This window comes from Solanum verrucosum, unplaced genomic scaffold (genome assembly GCF_900185275.1).
Source record: "Solanum verrucosum unplaced genomic scaffold, falcon-dt-bn FXZP01000252.1, whole genome shotgun sequence".
NCBI classification, from domain to species: domain Eukaryota; kingdom Viridiplantae; phylum Streptophyta; class Magnoliopsida; order Solanales; family Solanaceae; genus Solanum; species Solanum verrucosum.
The window spans coordinates 6,945,925-6,968,941 of NW_026019988.1; the positions used below are offsets into that span (position 1 = coordinate 6,945,925).

At 34.9% G+C, this 23,017-nt stretch overlaps 3 pseudogenes; 1 reads left to right on the top strand and 2 right to left on the bottom strand.

Moving 5' to 3' along the window:
- The first annotated feature begins 291 nt into the window (after window positions 1–291).
- LOC125819151 (UPF0481 protein At3g47200-like) lies at window positions 292–2,024 on the top strand (annotated as a pseudogene).
- A 4,386-nt stretch (window positions 2,025–6,410) lies between these two features.
- On the bottom strand, window positions 6,411–9,506 carry LOC125819152 (vesicle-associated protein 1-2-like; annotated as a pseudogene).
- A 3,141-nt stretch (window positions 9,507–12,647) lies between these two features.
- Window positions 12,648–23,017, bottom strand: LOC125819153 (disease resistance protein RPP13-like; annotated as a pseudogene).

Consider the following 23,017-nt stretch of genomic DNA (forward strand, 5'->3'; position numbering starts at 1 on the left):
ATATATATAGTCCTATGACTACTAGTAAGGGCAACAAGAAAATGCCCTTTAAATTTGTCCTGTGTTTTTCATTTAATTACTTTACTAAATATTATACCTATTGAATACTTGTATTATGTATAAAATGTTCCTATTAAACATGTTTTAGACAATAAAATTTTTAATGGCTTGATTTTCACGTATTTGACATGAAAATTGTTGTTAGAAGAAATTCTATCGACATTTTCGTAGTTTTTATTGAAATTAAAAAAAATGTTTTTTTTTGTAGGAATTAGAATTGAAGAAAGAGGGATGGCACACTCCATTGAGATTACCTCAATAGATAACCAAACTCCACTGCTTCTTCAAACTGAAAAAGATGAGGTATCTCTCTTATCAATTTAGTTTTTTTATTTCATTAACCTACTTTTCTTTTGGCAATTAAATATAGAATTTTTTAGACTATTGTGATTTTAGGTCTACTTTATGATCCTAACATATTCACTAACTATGGATTTTTTTTAAAATTTGAGTTGGGTTTGGAGGGATAAAGAAAATAGGTCGGGTGAAGTAAGTTTATAAAGTCTTGTTGACATTTTATAATTAAAAAAAGCAGTTTTAAGTTGTTTTTTTTAAAAAAAAAAATTCGTCTTGTTAACGAAAAAGGTAAGTATAGATAATTTGTTAAACGACGAGGTATATATGCACAACTTCTTTAAATGCAGATCAAGGAAACAAACGATGAAGATCCATCAGGGTCGCAAACAAAGAAACATGTAAATCAAATCTTTGATAAAATGTTTGAGGATTTGGACAAATCATCTTTTAAATCGAATAGCATATTCAAAGTAAATGTGCGGCTACGTGAATCAAATCCAGATGCTTACACACCAAAGATGGTCTCTATTGGTCCTTACCATAGGAAAAATCCTCAACTTCGTCCAATGGAAAAGTACAAACTATTGTACCTACGGCGATTTCTTCAACGAAAAGAGGAGCTTGATGTGGAATTTTGCACCAGTGAATTGCAGATACTGAAGGAGGAAGCACTCAAGTGTTATGAAGATATAGAAGATAATAGTCATGAATTTTGCCAAATGTTGTTGCTTGATGGCTGTTTTGTGGTTGAGTTTATTCGAGAGCGTTGGTATGAGGTAGAGCAGCTTCCAAAAGAAAAAGACATGATTATCATTACTAATGATGCAAGTTACATATTCCGAGACTTGATGTTATTAGAAAATCAACTTCCTTTCTTTGTCCTCGACCAACTTTATCACTTGACAAAAAAAGATTATGAATCACCACTGGCAGTACTGGTGAATAATGCGTTTACCCGTTTCGTAGACACGCTAAAAATATTTCGTGCATCCTTTAGACTGATAGGAAGTATCACAGGAGATATCAAACATTTACTTCATCTAGTACACATATTGTTATGTGATGGGAATCCAACGAAAAATGTAGACCATCAAATAATGTATCATAAGGTCATGCAAAATGCAACAGAGCTTTCCGAAGCTGGAGTTAGCTTTGCAGACGTCAGCTCTGATACCACAAAATTATTGGATATAAAATTCGATAATGGATTGATGAGAATTCCTTGTTTTCGAGTCGAGCATGGTACAGAAACGCTCCTACGAAATCTCATTGCTTATGAGCAACAATCAAATGTAAATCCTTCATATTTCAGTAATTATGCAATTTTCATGGATCATCTTATCGACTCAGACAAAGATGTGAATTTGCTTCGCCAGAAAGGAATCATAGTGAACTGTATCGCAGATGACAAAAGCGTGGCTAGCCTCTTCAACAAAATTGGAAATGGGGTCGTCCCGACGTATCCCAACTTCTATTACGATCTGGAATTCAGACAAGCAATTGAATATAGTGAAAAACCATGGAACAGAATGAAGGCAAATTTGAAGCATAATTATTTTAGTAGTCCTTGGGTAGGAGCTTCAACTATGACAGCCATCATACTCCTCCTACTCACAACTATACAGACTATTCTAGCTATCACAAGTGCCTTTAAAAGTAACAAGTAATTGTCTCAATTCATGTATTGGGTTTAATTTGTTGTTGAATGCTAATCCATCAGTTTAATTATTTCAAGCCTCTATTAGTTTTGAGGTTTATTAATTATGTTTCTCTTAGTTTATTTTAATAGTAATTAATTATTTTTAGTTGAACATTTTTCAGGTAGTTTTCTATCGAAATATATCACTCGGCAATCAAAACCAGAAAAATAAGTGTATCAAAACAAATTGCAAAATATATAAAAGACTTCTCGTTTTCCTCCTCTCTTCAAAAATGTTAACTTCCCTATATCTATATTCTTTGCTAAGTAAGTTCTGTTATTGTTGGTAGGGGCGTAAAAAGAATATGAAAAATCGATCGAACAGACCGAATCAAATCGATTTATGTTATTTTTTTCAATAAAATCGTGAACTTTTATTTAAGTATATAACCGTCCCGAACAATTGGAATGGTCTTTTTAATTTATGAAAAAAACCGAATAATTTCCGAACCGAACCAAATAATATGTAAATATATTTTATATATTAACAATATGCTAAATTTAATATATAAATATATTTTATAATATTTTTTCAAATATAAATATAACTTAGGTCCTAAGCCTCTAGTTGTTGGGTTCTGAAGAGTGATTAGGGCGTCATGCGGAAGCTTACAATTACAAATAATATGATTGATAAATTAGATGACAAAAACTTATACTAAAAACTAATACTATTATATGAAAACTAATATAAAGAAAAAATATTAAAATTGTTGAGAGATTAAATCTCCCCATAAACAAAACTCACTAAACGACTACATTGTGGATTCTATTGTATTATGCTATGAGAATAGGGATCTTCAATTTATAGATCTCCAAACTATTCCTGTAAGGAAAGAATAAACCAAATATGGAAGAAAATTATATTTTCCTTTCAGAAAAAGTTCAAGTATTTATGGTAATACTTAACTTTTCTTTAAGGAAATAAATAAACTTCAAATAAGGAAAGAAAATCAGGGCAAAACGCTAACACTAGTGACTACAAGATTTTGGGTCTTTGCTCTTTAATTAGCCTTTACTTAATTAGGTTTAAAATTAAAAGATATTATAATAGATACTCTATCGAACAATACCAAACACCCCTATTAAATGTTTAAGATTAAACAATACGGTAACAAGGGTTTACATTCTTGTTTTCTTGGTGAAGAATTAAAGTGCTTCTTCAAGAACATATTTGTGACAGAAATATTTTAATAGTAGTATATTTTGAGGTGATATTATAAAAGTAAAGAAAAACACAAAAATTAACCGAATTGTACCGATACCGAAGAGAACTGATATGATTGGGATGGTTTTAAAAAATTTAACTTTGGTTATACATTATATAATACCCGAAAAATTGGGATGGTGTAGTTTTAAAAATATAACAGACCAAACCGTCCCATTTACATATGTCCTTGGTATGTGGTAGAGCCACAGTCACTTAAGTCTAACAAGCATATAGCAAAAAGATAGAGAATACGATATGATTACTATTTGATATTTAATTAATTAAAATTTGAAATATGTATTGAAAATACCTCTAAACTTGGTATGAATTATTACTTTAGGCTCCCAACTATTCACAGCCTTAAAAACACCCCTCTATTTGATTACACGGATTTTAAAAACATCCCTCTTATGCCACGCATCATCCACCCACACATATATGTTAAATTATTTGCTGACGTGATATACAATTATTCACCATTCGACCATAGAGACATACAGTTTGTGAGTATCATCAAAACCTTGAAATACAACGGAATACAAGTTGGAAAATGGGAGATAGACACTGAGAAGCAATAGACATAAAAGTAAGAACAAATAATCTGAAAAAAAGAATTACGATTAGACAAGGCAAGAAGAAATGAAACTTGCCATTAGCAAAAAGGACAAAGATGTATTAAAGCTTTTGAAATTTCCCACTAAGCCAAAGACACTTTTTTTTTTTGGAATATCTCACTGGCCCTTGATTGTCGATATCTAATGTGGTGATTAAATATAATGATTCGTGATTGTGATGGTAATGGTAGTTAGGTATGAGCAGTAAGTTGGAAACCTGCTGTATGCACAACGGAAGCATATCATAATCATACTGCTTACATAAATAATAGACAACACATAGTTTATGCTAAAACATATAAACTTTCTAAAATTTAATTCAAGATTTACCTGTTGAAGCGTGAGCAAATACCTTCAAGCGAATTCACAAGCTAGTCCACAAACTGGATGGGAGTTCTACGGTCTTCTACAGTTCACTTCCGAACTCTCAATAGTTGGGTGGACAAGTATCGTATATAAACTTATTCATTAGAGGAATTACAAGAAAAAGCACCGACATTTAGTGACGGATAAAAAATCTTGTCCCTTAAATGTATATGTAGATATTATTTTGGTCCCTAATTCTCGATATTATAACAAAAGGGCAAAATATGGTCTCGATACTCCAAATCAAACGGGACAGAGCATCATTTTATAAATTTGACTCTAAAAAAAGAGGGAGATAAATAAAGAAAAAAGGTAAAGGTAAACTTGAAGCGTGAAAAATTAAACCTACCTCGATGTCTCAAAACCCCTAAAATCAACACCACCTCTCAGATGAGCAATTTCAACAACACTCCTCTGAGGTTCTCCACAAACACAACGCTCCGCTGAGGTTCTCCAAAAGCCTCTGTTCCTCATCCCTTCTACTTCTGGTCGAGATTGGAGCTATGTACAGACTGTACACCATTGATCTCTTCGAATCTCTCTGTTCGGTCAGATCTTTTGTTTATATCTACCTCAAATTTTTCTTTCTATTTTGTGTTTTTGCCTCATAGTTTTGTTACTCGTTGATCTTTCAAGAGGAGTAAAGTGATATTCCATATTAAAATTATTTTAGATGATGTTTCTTACTTTCAAATGGCACTGATTCCTGAATTAGGGTTATCTTTGCTATTAAGATCTTTATTCTTCAAGAAAGAATTATTATATGAGTTAGGGTTATCTTTGAGATTATGATATTGATATTGAAGTGGGTGCACATATTTAGTGTTTCAGAGAGATTAAACAATTGCAATTTCCTCAACTCATTTTTTGATTTATGTTGTTATTGAATGTTCGGCACTCTAGCAGTTATAGTGTTGTTATATGTTCTCCACATGTTATAGCATTTTTATCTATACATATTGGTAAGTGATTTATTTGAGCTCTATGAATTTAGTGAGGTGGGGTTCAACATTATCAAGAATATTGTGGGAGTTTGATCAAAAAAGTTGCAGTTATCCACAAAAAAACTATTGAATGGGAAAAACAACAAAAAATTATAGAGGTAATTAGGACCGTTTATTCATTTCTGATTGTGTTTTAACAGAGGTAATTAGGATATGATTTTAGTAATAAAATTAGTCCACAAACTGTTATTTAATCAATACAAGTTAAAGAAAAGTTATATATGAGATTATATACGCTAATAGATTCAAAATTCACAATATGAGGTCAAAGAATTATTTAAGGATCTAACCTAGTGTTTTAACTACATTAGTGAACTCTTATTTTCTAGCCTTTCTTATTGCTATATACTTTTTCTTGTCTCTGTGTATCTTTTTATTGCTTGCAAGCTTATGAGCACTTCCATTTAGCAGTTACATTGTCAAATTGTCTTCCTTTATTACGTATGGCGATAATTAATGTTCCTTGTTCAAGAATCATGTTTCTTCATGGTTAAAATTACATGTTCATGTGTGCTATGAAAGAGTATAAGATTACATGCTTTTTCATGGTTAAAATATACACATTTGTAGGAAAAAATAACTAGTTTCATAGTTGGTTTATTGATAGTTTATGCATTTATGATTGAAATCTAAAAATAACTAGTGTATATTTGCAAAACTTTTAAAGTAGCGATCACATCTTATTTGATAAATTTTAACCGAATAAAATCTCTTATAAGAAGAAACTACTTTTTGTTTTTTGGGAAATCTTGTGAGTTTTGGTCTAATTCATTTCCTTGGTTTTAATTTTATTAAGTGATGAAGATACGGATCTAGCATCCATTTATATGGTATAATAATCTTGTCATGTATAAAAGAATTAATGGTAGGACCAAAGCTTACTAGTTCTCTGTACCACTTTAGCAATTGAAGATTATCATTGAGAATTTGGTTTGCTACTCCAGAACAACTATGCGCGAATATGAAAGAGATGTAATTTATGATCTCCATGATTTTTTCAGATCTTTCATCTTTTATTTTGCTATGACAATTTTGTGGTGTTCATTCAGGAGTATAAATATTTGGATGAATATGAGGAGGAAGGTGAAGAACAAGAAGAGGATGAGTGTGGTAAAGAGGAATATGAGGAGAAAGAAACTGAAAAACTTCCAAAAGAGTTATTAGAGTACCAGGAACTCAGATAAATGACTGAAAAAGATATCAGGAAACAGAGGAAGACAAGGAATTAAGAAGGCATTGCCAAGGGACAAGTGAGTGCCACTAGTGTGTTTCTGTTTTTGAAAATTCTTATCTTTTTTTTTTGGAATCTAAGTAATTCATCATGACAATAAAATCAATCTACTATAATTACTTATCAATATTATTCAACACTTGGTTGTATTCATAACTTAGGAAATACACTTGATCAATAAACTAATGTTGTCATCTCGAGTTTCAAAAAAGAGGATGTCGAACCAGTTGTTCATATGATGATTGCTTCAAGCACAAGGCCATTATAAAACTAATAAAACTAACTTGCACACGTTTAAGTCAACCATACAACTAATTGACTCAAGGTTCTGAATTTTTTTAAATAACTGGAGCATTGAGAATACAACAATAACAACATGCCCAGTGAAATCCCACTAGGTGGGGTCTGGGGAGGGTAAAGTGTACGCAGACCTTGCCACTACCTCGTGGAGGTAGAGAGGCTGTTTCCGGGAGACCCTCAGCTCAAGAACAACAAATCTAAGTGACAGGAGAGATATATATAAAACATAACAGCCAATACAAAAGATAGCGTATAATCAACAAATGAGACAATAACAAGAAGAAAGTAATGCGATGCATGAAATGCAGTAAACAACATAAGGCTAGGTCTACTCCAAACGCTAACAACCCATACCCTTGCAAGGGAAGACAACACGCTAACCCTACTAACCTTCAACCTTAATACGCGACCTCCACTCCTTCCTATCTAGAGTCATGTCCTCGATAATGTGAAGCATAGCCAAGTCTTGTCTAATCACCTCCTCCCAATACTTCTTGGGCCTACCTCTACCCCTCCGCGTACCCTCTACCACCATTACCTCGCACCTCCTCTGGGGCGTCTGCGCTCCGTCTCTTCACATGTCAAACCATCTCAGTCTCGCTTCCCTCAACTTGTCCACCACAGAGGCCACTCCCACCTTCTCCCGGATAACCTCATTCCTAATCTTGTCGCTCCTAGTGTGCCCACACATCCATCTCAGCATCCTCATCTCCACAACATGCATTTTATGAACGTGTGCGTTCTTGACTGGCCAACACTCCGCTCCATACAACAAGGCCGGTCTAACTACCACTCTGTAAAACTTACCTTTAAGTTTCAGTGGAATTTTCTTATCACACAATACTCCAGAGGCAAGCCTCCATTTCATCCAAGCAGCCCCAATGCGATGTGTGACATCATCATCGATGTCACCACTCCCTTGGATTACAGCCCCAAGATACTTAAAACTTTCCTTCTTAGGAATGATTTGTGCGGCAAGTCTCACTTCCACATCTGTCTCATCCACCACATCGCTGAATTTGCACCCCAAATATTCTGTTTTGGTCCTACTCAACCTGAACCCTTTGGACTCCAGTGTTTGTCTCCACACCTCCAACCGCGCATTAACTCTGTCTCGCGTCTCATCAATCAGTACTATGTCATCCGCAAATAACATACACCATGGGACCTTCTCCTGAATAGACCGCGTCAACTTGTCCATCACCAAAGCAAATAGGAGAGGGCTTAGGACTAATCCCTGATGCAGCCCCATCTCAACTGGGAAATGTTCTGAGTCTCCTCCAACTGTTCTAACCCGAGTCTTGGCTCCACCGTACATGTCCTTTATCGCCCTAATATAAATCATCGGGACTCCTTTAGACTCCAAGCACCTCCAGAGGACATTCCTCGGTACTTTGTCATAGGCCTTTTCAAGGTCAATGAACACCAGATGTAGGTCTCTCTTCCTTTCTCTATATTTTTCTACCAGTCTACGCATAAGATGAATGGCTTCGGTAGTCGAACGTCCCGGCATGAATCCAAACTGATTCTCAGAGATGGACACCCCTCTTCTCACCCTCATCTCCACCACTCTCTCCCAAATCTTCATAGTATGGCTCAACAATTTGATACCCCTGTAGTTGAACTGGAGCATTGAGAATATAGCAAGAATTTGTAAGGATTTCCTTAGAATTACTCAAAGAGAACGAGTCTTTCGATATAACTATAAATGCCTTTGATGTTTCTTTTCTTAAGAAGGCCCTTGATCTTTAATTCTCTCCAATTCTTTCTTGTGATATCATAACAGAAACAACATAAAACACCTTACTTTAAGTTTTAAGATGAAATGTAACAGCTTTTAAGTGTTAGACACTTTATCTTGGGAAATAGAAATTGAAGATAATGCAGAGAATATATGGACTTATTTATTGAACTGTAGATATGGAATGTTATATGTAGTCAGGCAGACTAATGAATATAGAGCAAGGGATAGCCTTATATAGATATAAAAAAGGGCAGCATTCGACCATTGAATTGTGTCTGTTTTTATTATCTAGCTTATCATAATCGCAGCTACTTGTGTCTGTCTCGGCTCTCCCCCAAACTAAAAACAATACAGACGGAGAAGAACTTTTCTTTGCTGGTTATTATGAAGAGGAAACAGAAAAGTTTTTGGTGGTATGTTCGAGTTGGGGGAGGGGGATTCCAATTCTTGCTGAAGCTTTTCATTTTGCTGCATAACAAAAATTTTCTTATCTGTCAGCTTTGAAATTAGTGCCTTTGTCTCCAACGAGTTGTCTTGTTGCTCATTATACGACCTTGATATATTATTATGCTCCGATATATTTACAATTCAAATTTTGAATACTAAAGCCGTAGGAGAAGAACCTTCCAAGGACCCCTGCCTTACATGTAATGGCACTTGAGGAGGAACATAAACAACTTTCAACTTGCAGTCCTCCACATAATTCCCCGACTCCTTATTGAACATCTCGGGAGTAATGTACTTTGCAGTAGTACAAGGGCCTGCAACAACACTTTGAAGCAGGAATTTATCCTTGCATTGCATGTATAGTAGAGCCTCTTTATGCCGTTGCATTGTAATTATGACATCGTTGAAAGATTGAGGCATGAAAATTCCAGTGTTGCGCTTTACATAATACTTCTTTTGATTTATTGTCTTTTCCTTGAAAGTAACATAATTATTAGACTTGTTCTTCCTAATATCATTGTTGCACTCTAACATCACCACACTCTCTAGACTCTACTTGTGTGATTACACTAGGTTTATTGATTGACAGGTGCTCATTGAATCTTGGGACATCTATTATGCAGGATAAGGAGCTGATTGAATATATCCCAGTGCGATCAATCACTAACAAGCATCTATCTTGAAGCTATCAATTATATGAACTGGGTCAAAAGTGTAAGAATCCAAAGAAACGATGCCCTTATATTGTTAATTACTATTATGAAAATACATCAAGTTTAGATATTCTTTTTGACCACAAACTGCATTTGATTTCAGTTGATGGACATGAACATCAAGGTTCTACGTGGACTCATTTTGTTTTATAAGTTATTCTCATTATTTTTTTTATGATCCTAGTTCTGTATTCTCATGAGTAGGATAAGCTTAATGGATATATGAGAAAAGAGTACTTAAAAACCTACTTTATGAGTTCTCTTGTGAGTTGTGACTTGTGAGTAAGCTTTTAGGTTTCGTAGCCGAGCGTAGCAAGGGATTCTCCAAAGAGAAGATAGCCCTCTAACAATATTTTGAATGACTTTGAAGCGTTTGAGTTAATTTTGTTGTTCAATGCTCTAGGAATCTAAAATATAGAATGCAATATATCTTATTTCTTATAAACACTAAAATATAGTGTGATTTGGTTGTGCACATAATTTTTTTTCTAATAGAATTTATTTTGTATGTTTTACATGATTTGGAGACATCCGTTCTCTAGTCAAGAAGCAAGTTGGTATACTTTAAAAAAATTGACAAATTTGTTATCTTTTTTTAAGGATTGTATGGAATACTTTAATAGGAATTTTAATTTTTTTTGGCCAATGAGTTGCGTAATAGTCTTGTGACCATATTTTTGTAAACATTATTGTTTGTGAGATGTTAATCAACACTTCTAATTAATATATTATCCAGATGTATTTTGTAATCTATATTATCTAAGAAAAGCATGACAGGAAAAATTACGTGTTATTTATGTGCCACATTTTCTAGCCATAAACCATCTTTAGGGACCAACAGTGTGTGAATCCTTAAAACTGTTTAAGGACCAGGTTTTTGGTCGTGATAACCTTTTAGTGTCTAGATAAGCTCGTCGTGAAATTTTAAGGTACCAATTGATTGTTTTGTGTAAGGACCATAATCATGGTCCTAAAAGAGTTTTAGGGACTAGAACTTTACATGGTCGCAAAAACGTTTTAAGTACTAGCACCTAAATCTCGTCCCTATTGATCTTTAGCGACTGAGCCAATAGGGGTGGCTGGCGACCAGAATTTTCTCGTCGCTAGTGACCTTTAGAGACCAGAATTAGACCTTTTGGGACCATATTTCTCGTCCCTAGTGGCCCTTTTACTTGTAGCGAATTCGTATTTATAGAGATTTCTTTCATTATCCAAGAAATAGAGGAATGTCTTTCCTTAAATAGAAAAGACGTGTATTTTTCCCTTTTCTTAGAATAGAAAAGGACATGTACTTCTCTCTTTCCTTAGAATAGAGAAATACACATATTTCTCCCTTTCCTCCTTAGTATAGTTTATAAGTTCTAGTTAAATACGGGCACGGTGACCACATAATTAATTACTGAGGCTTCCTATTATGGAAATAATTTTAAATAATTAATTTGAATTATTCTCACCATAATAAATTACAAATCATTCCACTAGAAATTCGTAATTGCACTCCTCTATTTATATTTTGAAATTCCCCATTAAACACATATGTAATTTCCCATGTTAAGATTACATATACTAATCAATAAACTAAATTACTGACAAATTTAATTCAATGATCAATTTCCTTTAGAGGACTGCTTAACTTATTTCATGTGTCGGATTCATAAATCTACTTGCAAGGTTTGACACGATGAAAACTTATAAGCTTCTCAAAAAGGCATATCATCAATCTCTATATCGAGACATGGATTCCGTCAACTCGCTTATTAATTCACCAATATATATTATCATCATCCAATCTACCTGACATATTGATTAATCTTAGAATCTCACCTTTTAATAAATCAAAACGATAATTAATATATACAGATCATAAAGTTATATCAGGATTAAGAATACAAGTACATTTAATAGTTTAGAGAATATGCTTTTGTCAGTCAGTCTAAAACAACTATCTCTACTCGGTCCCGTTCAATACATACAAAACGTACTAGCACAAGAAGGTGGAACTATACCATTCAAATAATCAAGATAAACTACATATAATCTTGTGCTACAATCGTATCGATGTCGTGTCCAATTCCCATCTTAGATTGTGAACAAAAAACGTTATACTTATAAGAACCGATGATTTAATCCTCTGTGTATAAGCTAAAACTCTATACACTAAATCATCTGCTATATAAGTAAACAAACACCATAAACGAATATATGATTTATTAAAAATGAATAAATAATTATTCTATAATAAATATTATATATAAATACATGATTAATAGTTTATATCCCAACACAGTACTCATTCAGCTAATAAAGATTCAGTCATTTGTCATTCTGATTGTCTTACGAGGAGATTCATGTGTTGATTGTTGGTGTGCCCCTAATTTCTATCTCATTTCGTTCATCTTCTTTTTTTTTTCTTTCCATTGTTTTGTTGTTGTAATGTGATTTGTTATGTTTGTTAAAGTTGCAAGAATTTTCCAGTTTATGTCAGAAGATTCAGTACTACTCACTACTAGTTATCTAATTTAAGTTAAAGAAAGTGGAATTCGGAAAATATTAGTTTAGAACTCAGTAACTTAAAAAGACTAAAATTCTGAGAGTTCAATTACAAAAGAAAAATGAAAACAAGAAGGAATTTTGACAGGTTCCTAGTTTCCACTAAAATGGCTCATGTGTTTTCTCCCTCTTGTTTTTACTTGGTCTCCTTCATATGAGATTCTTTTCCTTTTTTTCTAACCCGCTCATATTTGATCCAACCTGCCCATTTTAAGTCACCGCTCTTGACATCCCAGCTCGTTCCACGTGCTTTTACTTCCCTCTTTTGCCATTGTCCCAATTTAGAAATGGGAGGCTGAATATGAACAACAAGAAGAAAAAACAGAACAATTGTCATAAAATAAAAATGAACCAAAGTCATGTAGGATTGGATTTGTTTGTATACTTACCTTTGCTATTATCAAATAAGACTTCACATATGCTTGTAAAGCTCCACCATATTTAATTTCTCTTCAACATCTTTCATTCTCTTTGGAATCTCCTTCAGCTCTGGACAAGCATGGATATGAAGACCTTTAATGAGAGGCATGGCACTTGTGTCTAAATGCCATCATTCTAGGTTTGAAAGATCATAAAGACGAAGGGACTCTAGTTGACTGAAGGTGTTATTGCTGCACATTATTTCTTTTCCTTTATAAGCTTCTTGTAATATGAGATCTTTTAGGTTTGGCAACTTTCCCAAAATAGGCATCGGATCCTCCATGAGTCTTGACTGCCAAAGAACCATCATTGTGATGGAATTTGGAAACAGAGGCATTTTCTCTACTCTCCCTTTTAACCACAATTTCTGCAGCTTTTCACAAGAATAAAGAAATTCAAGGGATGGGAATGGAGATGTGTATAATTCATCACGTTCACAAAACAATCTGAGAGTGCCAAGGTTTTTCAAGCTGCTAATGTTCTTTAGGGAGTAAGAGTTCCAAATACTACACATGGTTAATTCTCGAAGGTTGACTAAATCAACAGGGTCAACATCTTTCCACTGATCACAATAAACGCCTTTAAGAACTTGAAGGCTAGTGAGTTTGCTTAGATGTTTCAGAGATTCTGAATACCGAGCATCTAAATGTCTTAGATTTATTAGGTCAGCTGTCTCTTGGGGTAGTTTGCAAGAGTATCCATTGACAACAAGTGTCTGTAGATTCTTGAGGTTGCCAATGGAAGTGGGAAGATCATGGATACGACCTCTCAATCTTAAGAACTTGAGGTGGTACAAACTTCCTATGGCATCAGGAACTAAATGTGGCTGTGGATTCTTGTCAACACACATCTCCAAGTATAACACATAGAGATGTTGGAACACACTACTGAAATTTATGAGACTCATCTTACGATCGAAGAACATAATTGACCTCAACTTTAAGTTAGAAAGATCAAGTGAGGGGTACCTTTCTCCTTGACTATGAATGACATGTCTGATACATAAAGAGGATATGGAGTGGATTTTTGGATCATAAATGCCAAAGAAGTTTACCTCCGATGCCTCTTGTATCGCAAGATCATGGAGTAAATCATGAGCCCTACATGCAGTAACTCTTTCCCAAAATGTATGTACAACTTGTATCAAACTTCGTCTTATCAGCTCATTCAAGTAGCCTTCAGCGACATCCTCCATTCTTTCTTCTCCTCTTGGTATGAAACCCTCCGCCATCCACAACCGTATTATGTTTTCAGCCTCAATCACTTGATCTTCTGGAAAAATACCAAAGTAGAGAAAACACTGCTTGAGCGCAGTTGACAAATCATTGTAGCTTAATGATAGTATGGAGGAGATTTCAATATATTCATCTTCAACATTGATCTTCCAAAGGTGATCTTTCACCTTTTGCCATTCATCTAGCCCCTTTTTATGTGAAAGTAGTCCGCTCAATACAACAATTGCAAGAGGTAAGCCTCTACACTTTCCCACCATATTCTTAGCTACCCTCTCCATAGTGAAGGTCATTGCTCGAACATCAAGTAGTTTCCTACGAAAGAGATCCCACCTTTCTTCTTGGGTTAGGAAACGAAGTTCATAGACAAAACCTCTGTCATCTGCTCTTTCAGCGACATCCTTTTTGGGCGTGGTAATAATGACTCTGCTGCCATTCTTGCTATCCGGGAATGCTCTTTGCAAATTCTCCCATACTTCTTTCTGCCGTACATCATCAACCACCACAAGGTATTTGCGTTCTGTTAATAGATCACGAAGATAAATTTCTAGATCTCCTTCTGGCATGCTTTCCAACAAATCTAGAGTTACCTTGGTGCGACCTTGGATGGATTTTATGATAGTCGAAAGAAGATCCATTGTGTTGTACTCTTGAGAAACACATATCCAAGCGCGTGTTGGGAAGCTAGAGGCAATATTAGGATTGATGTAAAGTTTTCTGGCAAGAGTGGTCTTGCCTAAACCGCCCATTCCATAAATGGAGAGGACGCTTCGACGAGGCTCTGCTTTGAGAAGTTCATGTACAACATCCTGAAGTCCAACAAAAATGTAATCCTGGTCATCCACATATGAGGTAGTTCTCCTCAATGTTCTAACCTTATTACTTGTCCCTTTTCCTACATTATAATTGATAGTATTTGTAATATCATAAATCTCTCGCTTCACAGAGATATCCGTGATTCGTTGCTTGAGTGATTGGATCTCTTTGGCGACATTGTAGGATTTCTTCCTACAGATGCAAGCGCAAACCTTGAGACAACTAGCACATTTACCAGCCTCGATGCTATAAGTCTTGAGTATAGTAATAACGTCATAAGCAATAGAGTTGATCTCAAGCACCCATTGTTCAACTCTTTCATCTCCACTTCGCTTTTGTTCTGCATCTTTGAGGAAAGACTGCATTAAGAGAAGCTCGTTTCGCAGCCATGTAACTTCTTCTCTTAGATTTTTACGCAGGGAAACTTGTTGTATGAGTAGATCACCCAATTTTTGAACTGCAAATGATACCAAGGCCTCAGCCATATTTTTTATTGAAAAAAAGAGGGGTAGGTAGGTGTATGGAAATTAATATTTTTTTTAAAAGGTAAAGTGTGTATGGAATTAATATTTTTTGTAAAAGGTAAACTCTGTATGTAATTAATATTGAGAGTTTGATAAGTGATGAATATTGTTAACATGGAATTCAGTATTTAAAGCTTAAAAAATCCGACAGGGGAAAAAGTTGTAAAGTAGAAAGATGATAGAGTTAGAGGTTAGTGATAAAGAAAAGTATATATTCTCCACTAAGTGCAAGCCAAGAATTTAAAATTGCATGACACAAGTTATGCTCAATGTAGTGGCAAAGCCAAAAATTTCGCTAAAAACGTTCAAGATTTAATATATATGTATGAAAAATAATTTTTGACATATATATTTTGTACAATTTTCTATATACATAGTATAATTTTTTGACGAAGGATGTCCGACTGAACACCCTGAGCTATATGTGGTTACGCCACTGCTTAATTGGCACAAGTTGTGTGTTAAGACAAGAAATTATGTCCCAAGGCACAAGTTCCACCAGGGCAAACAACTACAACAACAACAATAGACCCAATGAAACTCCACAAGTATGCAAACCATACCACTACCTCATGGAGGTAAAGATTGTTTCAGAAAGGCTCTCGACAATAAGTCTCCTAGGGCAAATATCACGATATTTATGTACTTCATACTTTATTTAAAAAGACATATCGTATTAGATTAAATTTTATTATTCAGAAGAGTTGGTTTAATTGTTCCTCCACCTATATCACTTTTAGCTAATTAATTATATTCCATTTGCTTTATTTTATCGAAACATGTTTGGCTAGGTACGCCATTTTAATCAGGACTAGAAGATTTTAAAATTTTTGTGGTATCAATGTGGTTATAAAATCATATTATTAATAGTAAAATGAGAAATTTTAATTTTAGTATGTTCAAATTTCATCTTTAAATAATAGATACCTTTCTTTTCTTTTTAACTATCCTTGTTTGGGGAATCTATTGGAAAAAAATTGATGAACAAGACTTCTCATTTTGAAGATGCGTTTTGTGACTTTGAAGAGAAGAAATAAAATATTCGATAAGTCAGCACAAATTAATTTGAATTCAGCCTTGGAGGTTATTCCATAAAGATTTTGTAAGAGCTTGAAGGTCAAGATCTCAAAATTGATTTGTTGAAAACGAATTTTGTTTTGAATTGGTGATTTCTCAAAAGAACTGAAACGTCGACGAGACTAATAATATAAAATTTGAGATTATTTGGGTAAAATTTGAAATAGTTTTGGACTGAATTTTTAATTATAGTTCATCAATTCAAAATTATAGTCAAACTACAAATATAATGACTAATTAAGTAGTATAAGTTTGCTTAATTGCGTAATTTTCCCTATTTATTTATAAATGATTAGTTAAAGTTGATAATGTACATGTTTTTTAAAATATCATTTTTATAAAAGTAAAATCCTTGTGCAAATGTCAAACAAAACATTTTATCGATCATATTCATTTATGCAAAACTGCAACAGAGTGATATTGATCTTTGTAAATTATAATTTATTTTATATATTTATCTTCACGACTATTAAAGAGACTAAAGTAGAACGTCACATATAATACAACACAACATCATATAAAATAATATGTAAGATTATGGAGATTATGATTAAATAAAGTTTTGGATACTACTCCATGTATGTTTTCCTGGGAACATAATACAACAACAATAATAATATATTTAGTAAATTATGTTCTGGCAAGGCTTCACGAGCCAGGTTCATGAGTCGTTGTCCTCACCATGGGTCGTTTAGGCCTCCGTGGGAGGGGCTTCTGCAGGCTGGCCTTGGAAAACTAATCATGAGGGCTCCCGCGGACCATGGTCCCCTTCACGGCCTGTCAAGGGCTCCGTGGAGGGGTTCCTTGGTCCAGTTTTGTCCTGTGTGTTTTCCCCACTACTCCTTTCCACTCTCTCTCAAATCTGAGGTGTTACAGTTTCAGGAAAAACAGTCTAAAGCAACCAAAGAAGCATCACAACGTGGAACTCTTTCTTAGCAGTGAACTGGGGCAAATTTGCTAAAGAGGAAAATCAAACTTGCTAGTAGAGGTCAAGGATCTACTCTCGAACTTATCTCCATCTACGTCCCACGAATACGTGATATATATGTAGGTTATCCAAAAAAAATTACCATTCCCATTGATAAACCTCAACTCATGACCTCTTGTGGCTAAAAATCCTTTAGTGTCTCTCTCCTCAAACTCTCCATGTACGTATATTTTTTGGTCGAGACAAAACTGGCTACTAAGTCAACTTCTTTGCCCGAAGACTCTTTCATCATCTTCGATCAAAGAGGGGCAAGTTATTGACACCCAATTTTGTCCCTTCTTCTTTCTAATTTATTTTCTTGAGCTTCTAAACTACTAATAAGCTGAATATGCTACATTTTACTACTTTTTATCACTATTTATTGTTATTGTTATTATTACTACTATCCTTTTCACTATTCTTAAAATAACTGATGTCTTATCAACACCAATATTCTTACTTCAATATCATCTTCCTCGCAATCGATTGTTATTATTTTATTTCGAGTTTCTTGCTCACTAAATTTCTTATATAATGTATATTATACTAGTTACTAAATTAGAAGCTCAAATGAATTAACTTAAAAAAGACCCAAAATGCTCTAGCAATGTAACACCTCGCTATTTGAAAGAACTAGAAAGAGTCGTTTTTGAAAAGAATGAAAAATCTTGAAAATTGGAAAAGTTATGTTAAGTTTGAGTTTTTGGTCAACTTCAAACAACCATAACGCCTAGCTCAGGATGAGTTAGGTGTGCCTCGAGATACTGTAGGAAAGATCTTGGTATTATCTTTCCAACGCTGCCAAGTTTGTGCGATTTCGAGTTCGTATGAGGGAGATACACCCATTTGAAGTTGGGTTGTTTGGATAAGGAAAGTCTAATCCGGATTTTAGAAAGGCATTATGGTATTTTCCATACCCTATTATTTTAATTTCATTTTTGGTAATTAAGTTGGGGTCTAAACTGATTTGGTTCAGTTTACGCTTTTCAAAAAGAGTTAGGGTTTTGAGATAAGAGAAAAGAAGAGGAGAAAAAGCAAGGTTCATCGATTTCTTGGAGATTTTTGTGTGGATCTACGAGGTATGTGAGATCACATAGCGTTGGGTTAGCTAACCCACGCGCCAATCATGATTCAATTCAGCGAAGTTGTATTGTTTTGAAAGCAAATCTTATGAGTTCTTGATGATAATTCGTTTGAAATCTTGTGGGTTCTTGTTGTTGAAGTTTCTTGAGTATGATTCATGCAATTAGTTGTGATTTCGAGTAGAATCATATGTATTTTGAGTATATAGTCTATTCCAAGTGTTTGGGGAAAGAACCAAGTGAAATTAGAGGGTTTAGAGTTGAAAAACAAAGAAGAAATTTCGTCAAAAATCTGGGAAAGGGCTGGGGCGCTGCGCCTCTCAGTGCTCCCCAAAGCCGTCCCTAAAATCTTATCTTACCTCTGGGGCGCCGCGCCAACCAGAGCGCCCCAATTCAGTCTCTGAATTTTACCCTCTGGTGCCCCGCGTCTCTCAAAGCGCCAGGGATGCCAGTTCTCCCACTTTTTCCCCCTTCTTTCCGTACTAGTTCCTTAGCAACTTACCTATGTTTTCTAGTTGATTTCTACACTCTAAGGTACGTCTAAACATCATGAAATCATCCATAAACATGAGATCATTAACCTTGAATCCATAATTCAATTCAAGGAAAGTTACGAGTCAAGTCAAGAGAAGTTCATAGAGTTTTCCAAAAGTCTTTTACAAACATTTTAACTTTGTTTTTAAGACTTAAGCTTTGAGTTGAGTAAAGAGTAAGAGTAAAGTTCATTTCTTCAAAGATTATACGGGAACTAAGTATTCCCAAGAGTTAAAATATTTTCACATTTGAGAAAGAAAGGAAACACCGATTTCCAAGAGAACCTTTAAGCTAGTTTTTGAGTAATTATCTCAAATCACATAAAGAGTTTTGTTTTTAAAACATATGAGCTGAGTATATTTTGGGAGTAGTATTGAACACCGATATGGGGACGTGCGTTCATAATAACTCAAGTCTCCATAAACCATGTAGCCATCATGGGTAGAAAGGATCATACTTTTTAGATGATTCCTTAGTGCTTTTTAGCATAGACTAGTGGATCCACTTAGTTGAGGAGTTCTATATGACGGCAAAGTATAGGACAGTTCTGACAGCGTGGGCGAGACGTTGTATCATCACTTAGGCTCATAGTGGTGATTGTCGGTTAGAGAAACTCCCACAATATTATATTACTTTATTATATGAGTAAACTGAGTTGTTATTGTATCTCTTTAATACATTGAGTTATCACCTATTGTTTTAAATGCTTTGTATAAGCTGCACCATTATTGTTGTTTTTACTTTGCATTTGAGTTGAGTTATTCATAGGTTGAATAAAGCCAAGGTAGGTGTTCTTTTCATATTTCTTTCAAGCTCATGCCTTGTTTAGTATTCCCCTTGCATACTCGTACATTCAATGTACTGATGTCATTTGACTTGCATCATTTTATGATGCAGACACAGGTAACCAGGATCAGTATTTAGCGCCTCGTTGATCCAGTTGAGCACTCAAAATCAGTTGGTGAGCCTCCTTGCTTTCCGGAGGACTCCTTTTACATTGCTATAGTATTTCAGTTGTTAGGATGATCGGGGGTCTTGTCCCGACATCCCTCTTTGTTTTAGAGACTTCATAGTTGAGTAGTCATAGTTCTTTAGTCTTGTATTTCAGATGTTTTACTATAAGACATTGAGTTGCCATCTATGACTAGTTTGAATGTTTTATCCTTAAACGTTCTGAGTTTAATTTGAGAAAGTTGTTTTATAAATGCATTTGATCCTTGTAATAATGCTTAAAGTCATCCGCTGAGAGTCTAGTCAGATCAAGGGTTCGCTTGGGACCAGAAATGGTTCTCGAGTGTCAGTCCCGCCCAGGGTGTAGGCTCGGGGCGTGACAAGCAATTCATCCAATTCGGCTATATTATGCCCATTTTTTAAAGTTAAGATCTGTCCAATTTTCGGATAATTTTTTTTAAACCTCAAATAACTAGGGTTCTACCTCTAACAACGCTAATTTTCTTTCTCACGCCTCCTTCCATTTTCAGCAAAACAAAAGTTTATCAACCATGTACAGAAGTTGAGTTTTAATTAGCAGTGTTACTTAGAAGCCTATTTATTATGAACCATCAAGATGTTCATCACTGTTTATATTTATTTCTGATCGAATCTGAAAATACATGTTACTTTCACAAGTATTTATTTATTTTGTTTAAAATGCTGAGATAGTTTATAAGAATTTGGTTCACAAAAGTTTTTAAAGCTGAATAAAGGTTGGATTTCTCGTTAAGTGATCAAGAGTTGAGATTTTATTAATGTTAAATGAAAGAAATGTTACCAGAGAACTTGATTGAGTTGTATTCAATACCTATTCTTGGTGTTGAAAATCACTTTTGTTAATGTCAAACTATGCTAATATGTGTTGGATCATTGTGATCTTAAGTTTATTTTTAAAAATACATGTTGAATGTTGAAAGAACTCTAGTTTCTTACTCTATTTACAATTTTGCATATGATTAAGAGATAAATTATTGTCTAATTTGTGTGTCTCTGAAGCAAACCCAACACGTAAATTACAAGCCAAAAGGGGAATTTGATTGAATTAATTGAAAGGGATTGAAGGAAATATAAAAGTCTGAAAGAAAAGGGGATGAGGAGGAATTACAGAGAGAGAATTGAGAGGGGACAGAGAAGACACTGCAACATTGCACAATAATGATACCACTACACATTCTAGACACTGCATAATATAAAGATAATATTCCCCTATAAACCTATCCGTTAATGCCATTTGTGTTTCACCAAGGCTGCCAGATATAATCTCCCAAAAGCTTATTGGGCTTCTTCAGTCTTTTTGCTCCTACGTCGCTGCTCTGCAGGCCCAAACGACTTGAACTTCCGGTCCAATTACTTCTTTGTCCATAGCTTGGTCCAGTGTTGGGTTCATAACAGTCTCTTTCTTTTCTTGGTTTACATGTACACCATTGGAGTCGAAGAGTCCTACTTTAAGACTCGACGTCCCCGTAATACTTGAAACGTGCATTACATCTATGTGTATCTCTCGTTCTCTAAAAACTCCATTCGAACAACAAATGAAGGGTTCAGAGGAAGTGGCCGACATTCCTCTCTCTATTCTTGTTAAATAGTTTTGTGTATCTCTTATGTGCTTCTTTACTCTTAACTACTTACGTATTTGTATTTATAACTTATTGTGTGTGACGCTTTATGTTTTGAGTATTCTAGTGACTCTCGAGTAGCTTAGAATTTGTTAATAACCTAACATGAAAGTATTCTAGTATAATAATTTTAAACTCGACTGCCTTTTTCTTCAAATCAGTAACTTAGCGTGTAGATATAATTTGTTTGCCCCCTTTTTCTTTTATGATAAAGAAGTTTCTATCAGCCTCGACCACTTGATCTTCTGGAAAAATACCAAAGTACAAAAAACACTTCTTGAGCGCAGTTGACAAATCGTTGTAGCTTAATGATAGTATGGAGGAGATTTCATGAAAAGAGTCTTCTTCAATGTCCTTCCAAAGGCAGTCTTTCACCTTTTGCCATTCTTTTAGCCCTTTTTTATGCGAAAGTAGTCCGCTCAATACAACAATTGCAAGAGGTAAGCCCCTACAGTTTTCCACCATTTCCTTAGCTAGACTTTCCATTTCTGGAACCATTGCTCGAACATCAAGTAGTTTCCTACGAAAGAGATCCCAACTTTCTTCTTGACTTAGGAAACGAAGTTTATGAACAAAACCTCTGTCGTCTGCTCTTTCAGCGACATCCTCTTTGCGCGTGGTAATAATGACTCTGCTGCCATTCTTGCTATCTGGGAATACTCTTTTCAAACTCTCCCATGCTTCATTCTGCCATACATCATCAACCACCACAAGGTATTTGCGTTCTTTTAATAGATCACGAAGATAAATTTCTAGATCTCCTTCTGTCATCCTTTCCAACAAATTTAGAGTTTCGTTGGTGCAACCTTGGATGGATTTTATGATAGTCTTAAGAAGATCCATTGTGTTGTAGTCTTGAGAAACACATATCCAAGCGCGTGTAGGGAAGCTAGAGGCTATATTAGGACTGGTGTAGAGTTTTCTCGCAAGATTAGTCTTGCCCAATCCACCCTTTCCATAAATGGAGACGACCTTTCTACGAGGCTCTGGTTTGAGAAGTTGAGCTAGCAATGTTTGTACAACATCCTGAAAGCCAACAAAAATGTAATCCTGGTCATCCACATATGAGGTAGTTCTCCTCAATGTTCTAACCTGATTACTTGTACCTTCTCCAGCATTACTATTGATATTTGTAATACCATATGTCTCTCGTTTGCGAGAGATATCAATGATTTGTTGCTTCAGTGATTGAATCTCCTTGGCGACATTGTAGAATTTCTTCCCCTTCATACAGATGCAAGCGCAAACGTTGAGACGACTCGCACCTTTACCAGCCTCGAAGCTGTAAGTCTCGAGTATAGCAACAGCGTCATTAGCAATAGAGTTGATCTCAAACACCCATTGTTGAATTCTTTGATCTCCACTTTGTTTTTGTTCTGCATCTATTAGGAATGACTGCATGAAGAGTAGCTCATTTCTCAGCCATCTGATTTCATCTCTGAGACTTGTACGCAGGGAAACTTCGTGTATGAGGAAATCACCCAATTTTTGAACTGCAAATGATACAAAGGCATCAGCCAT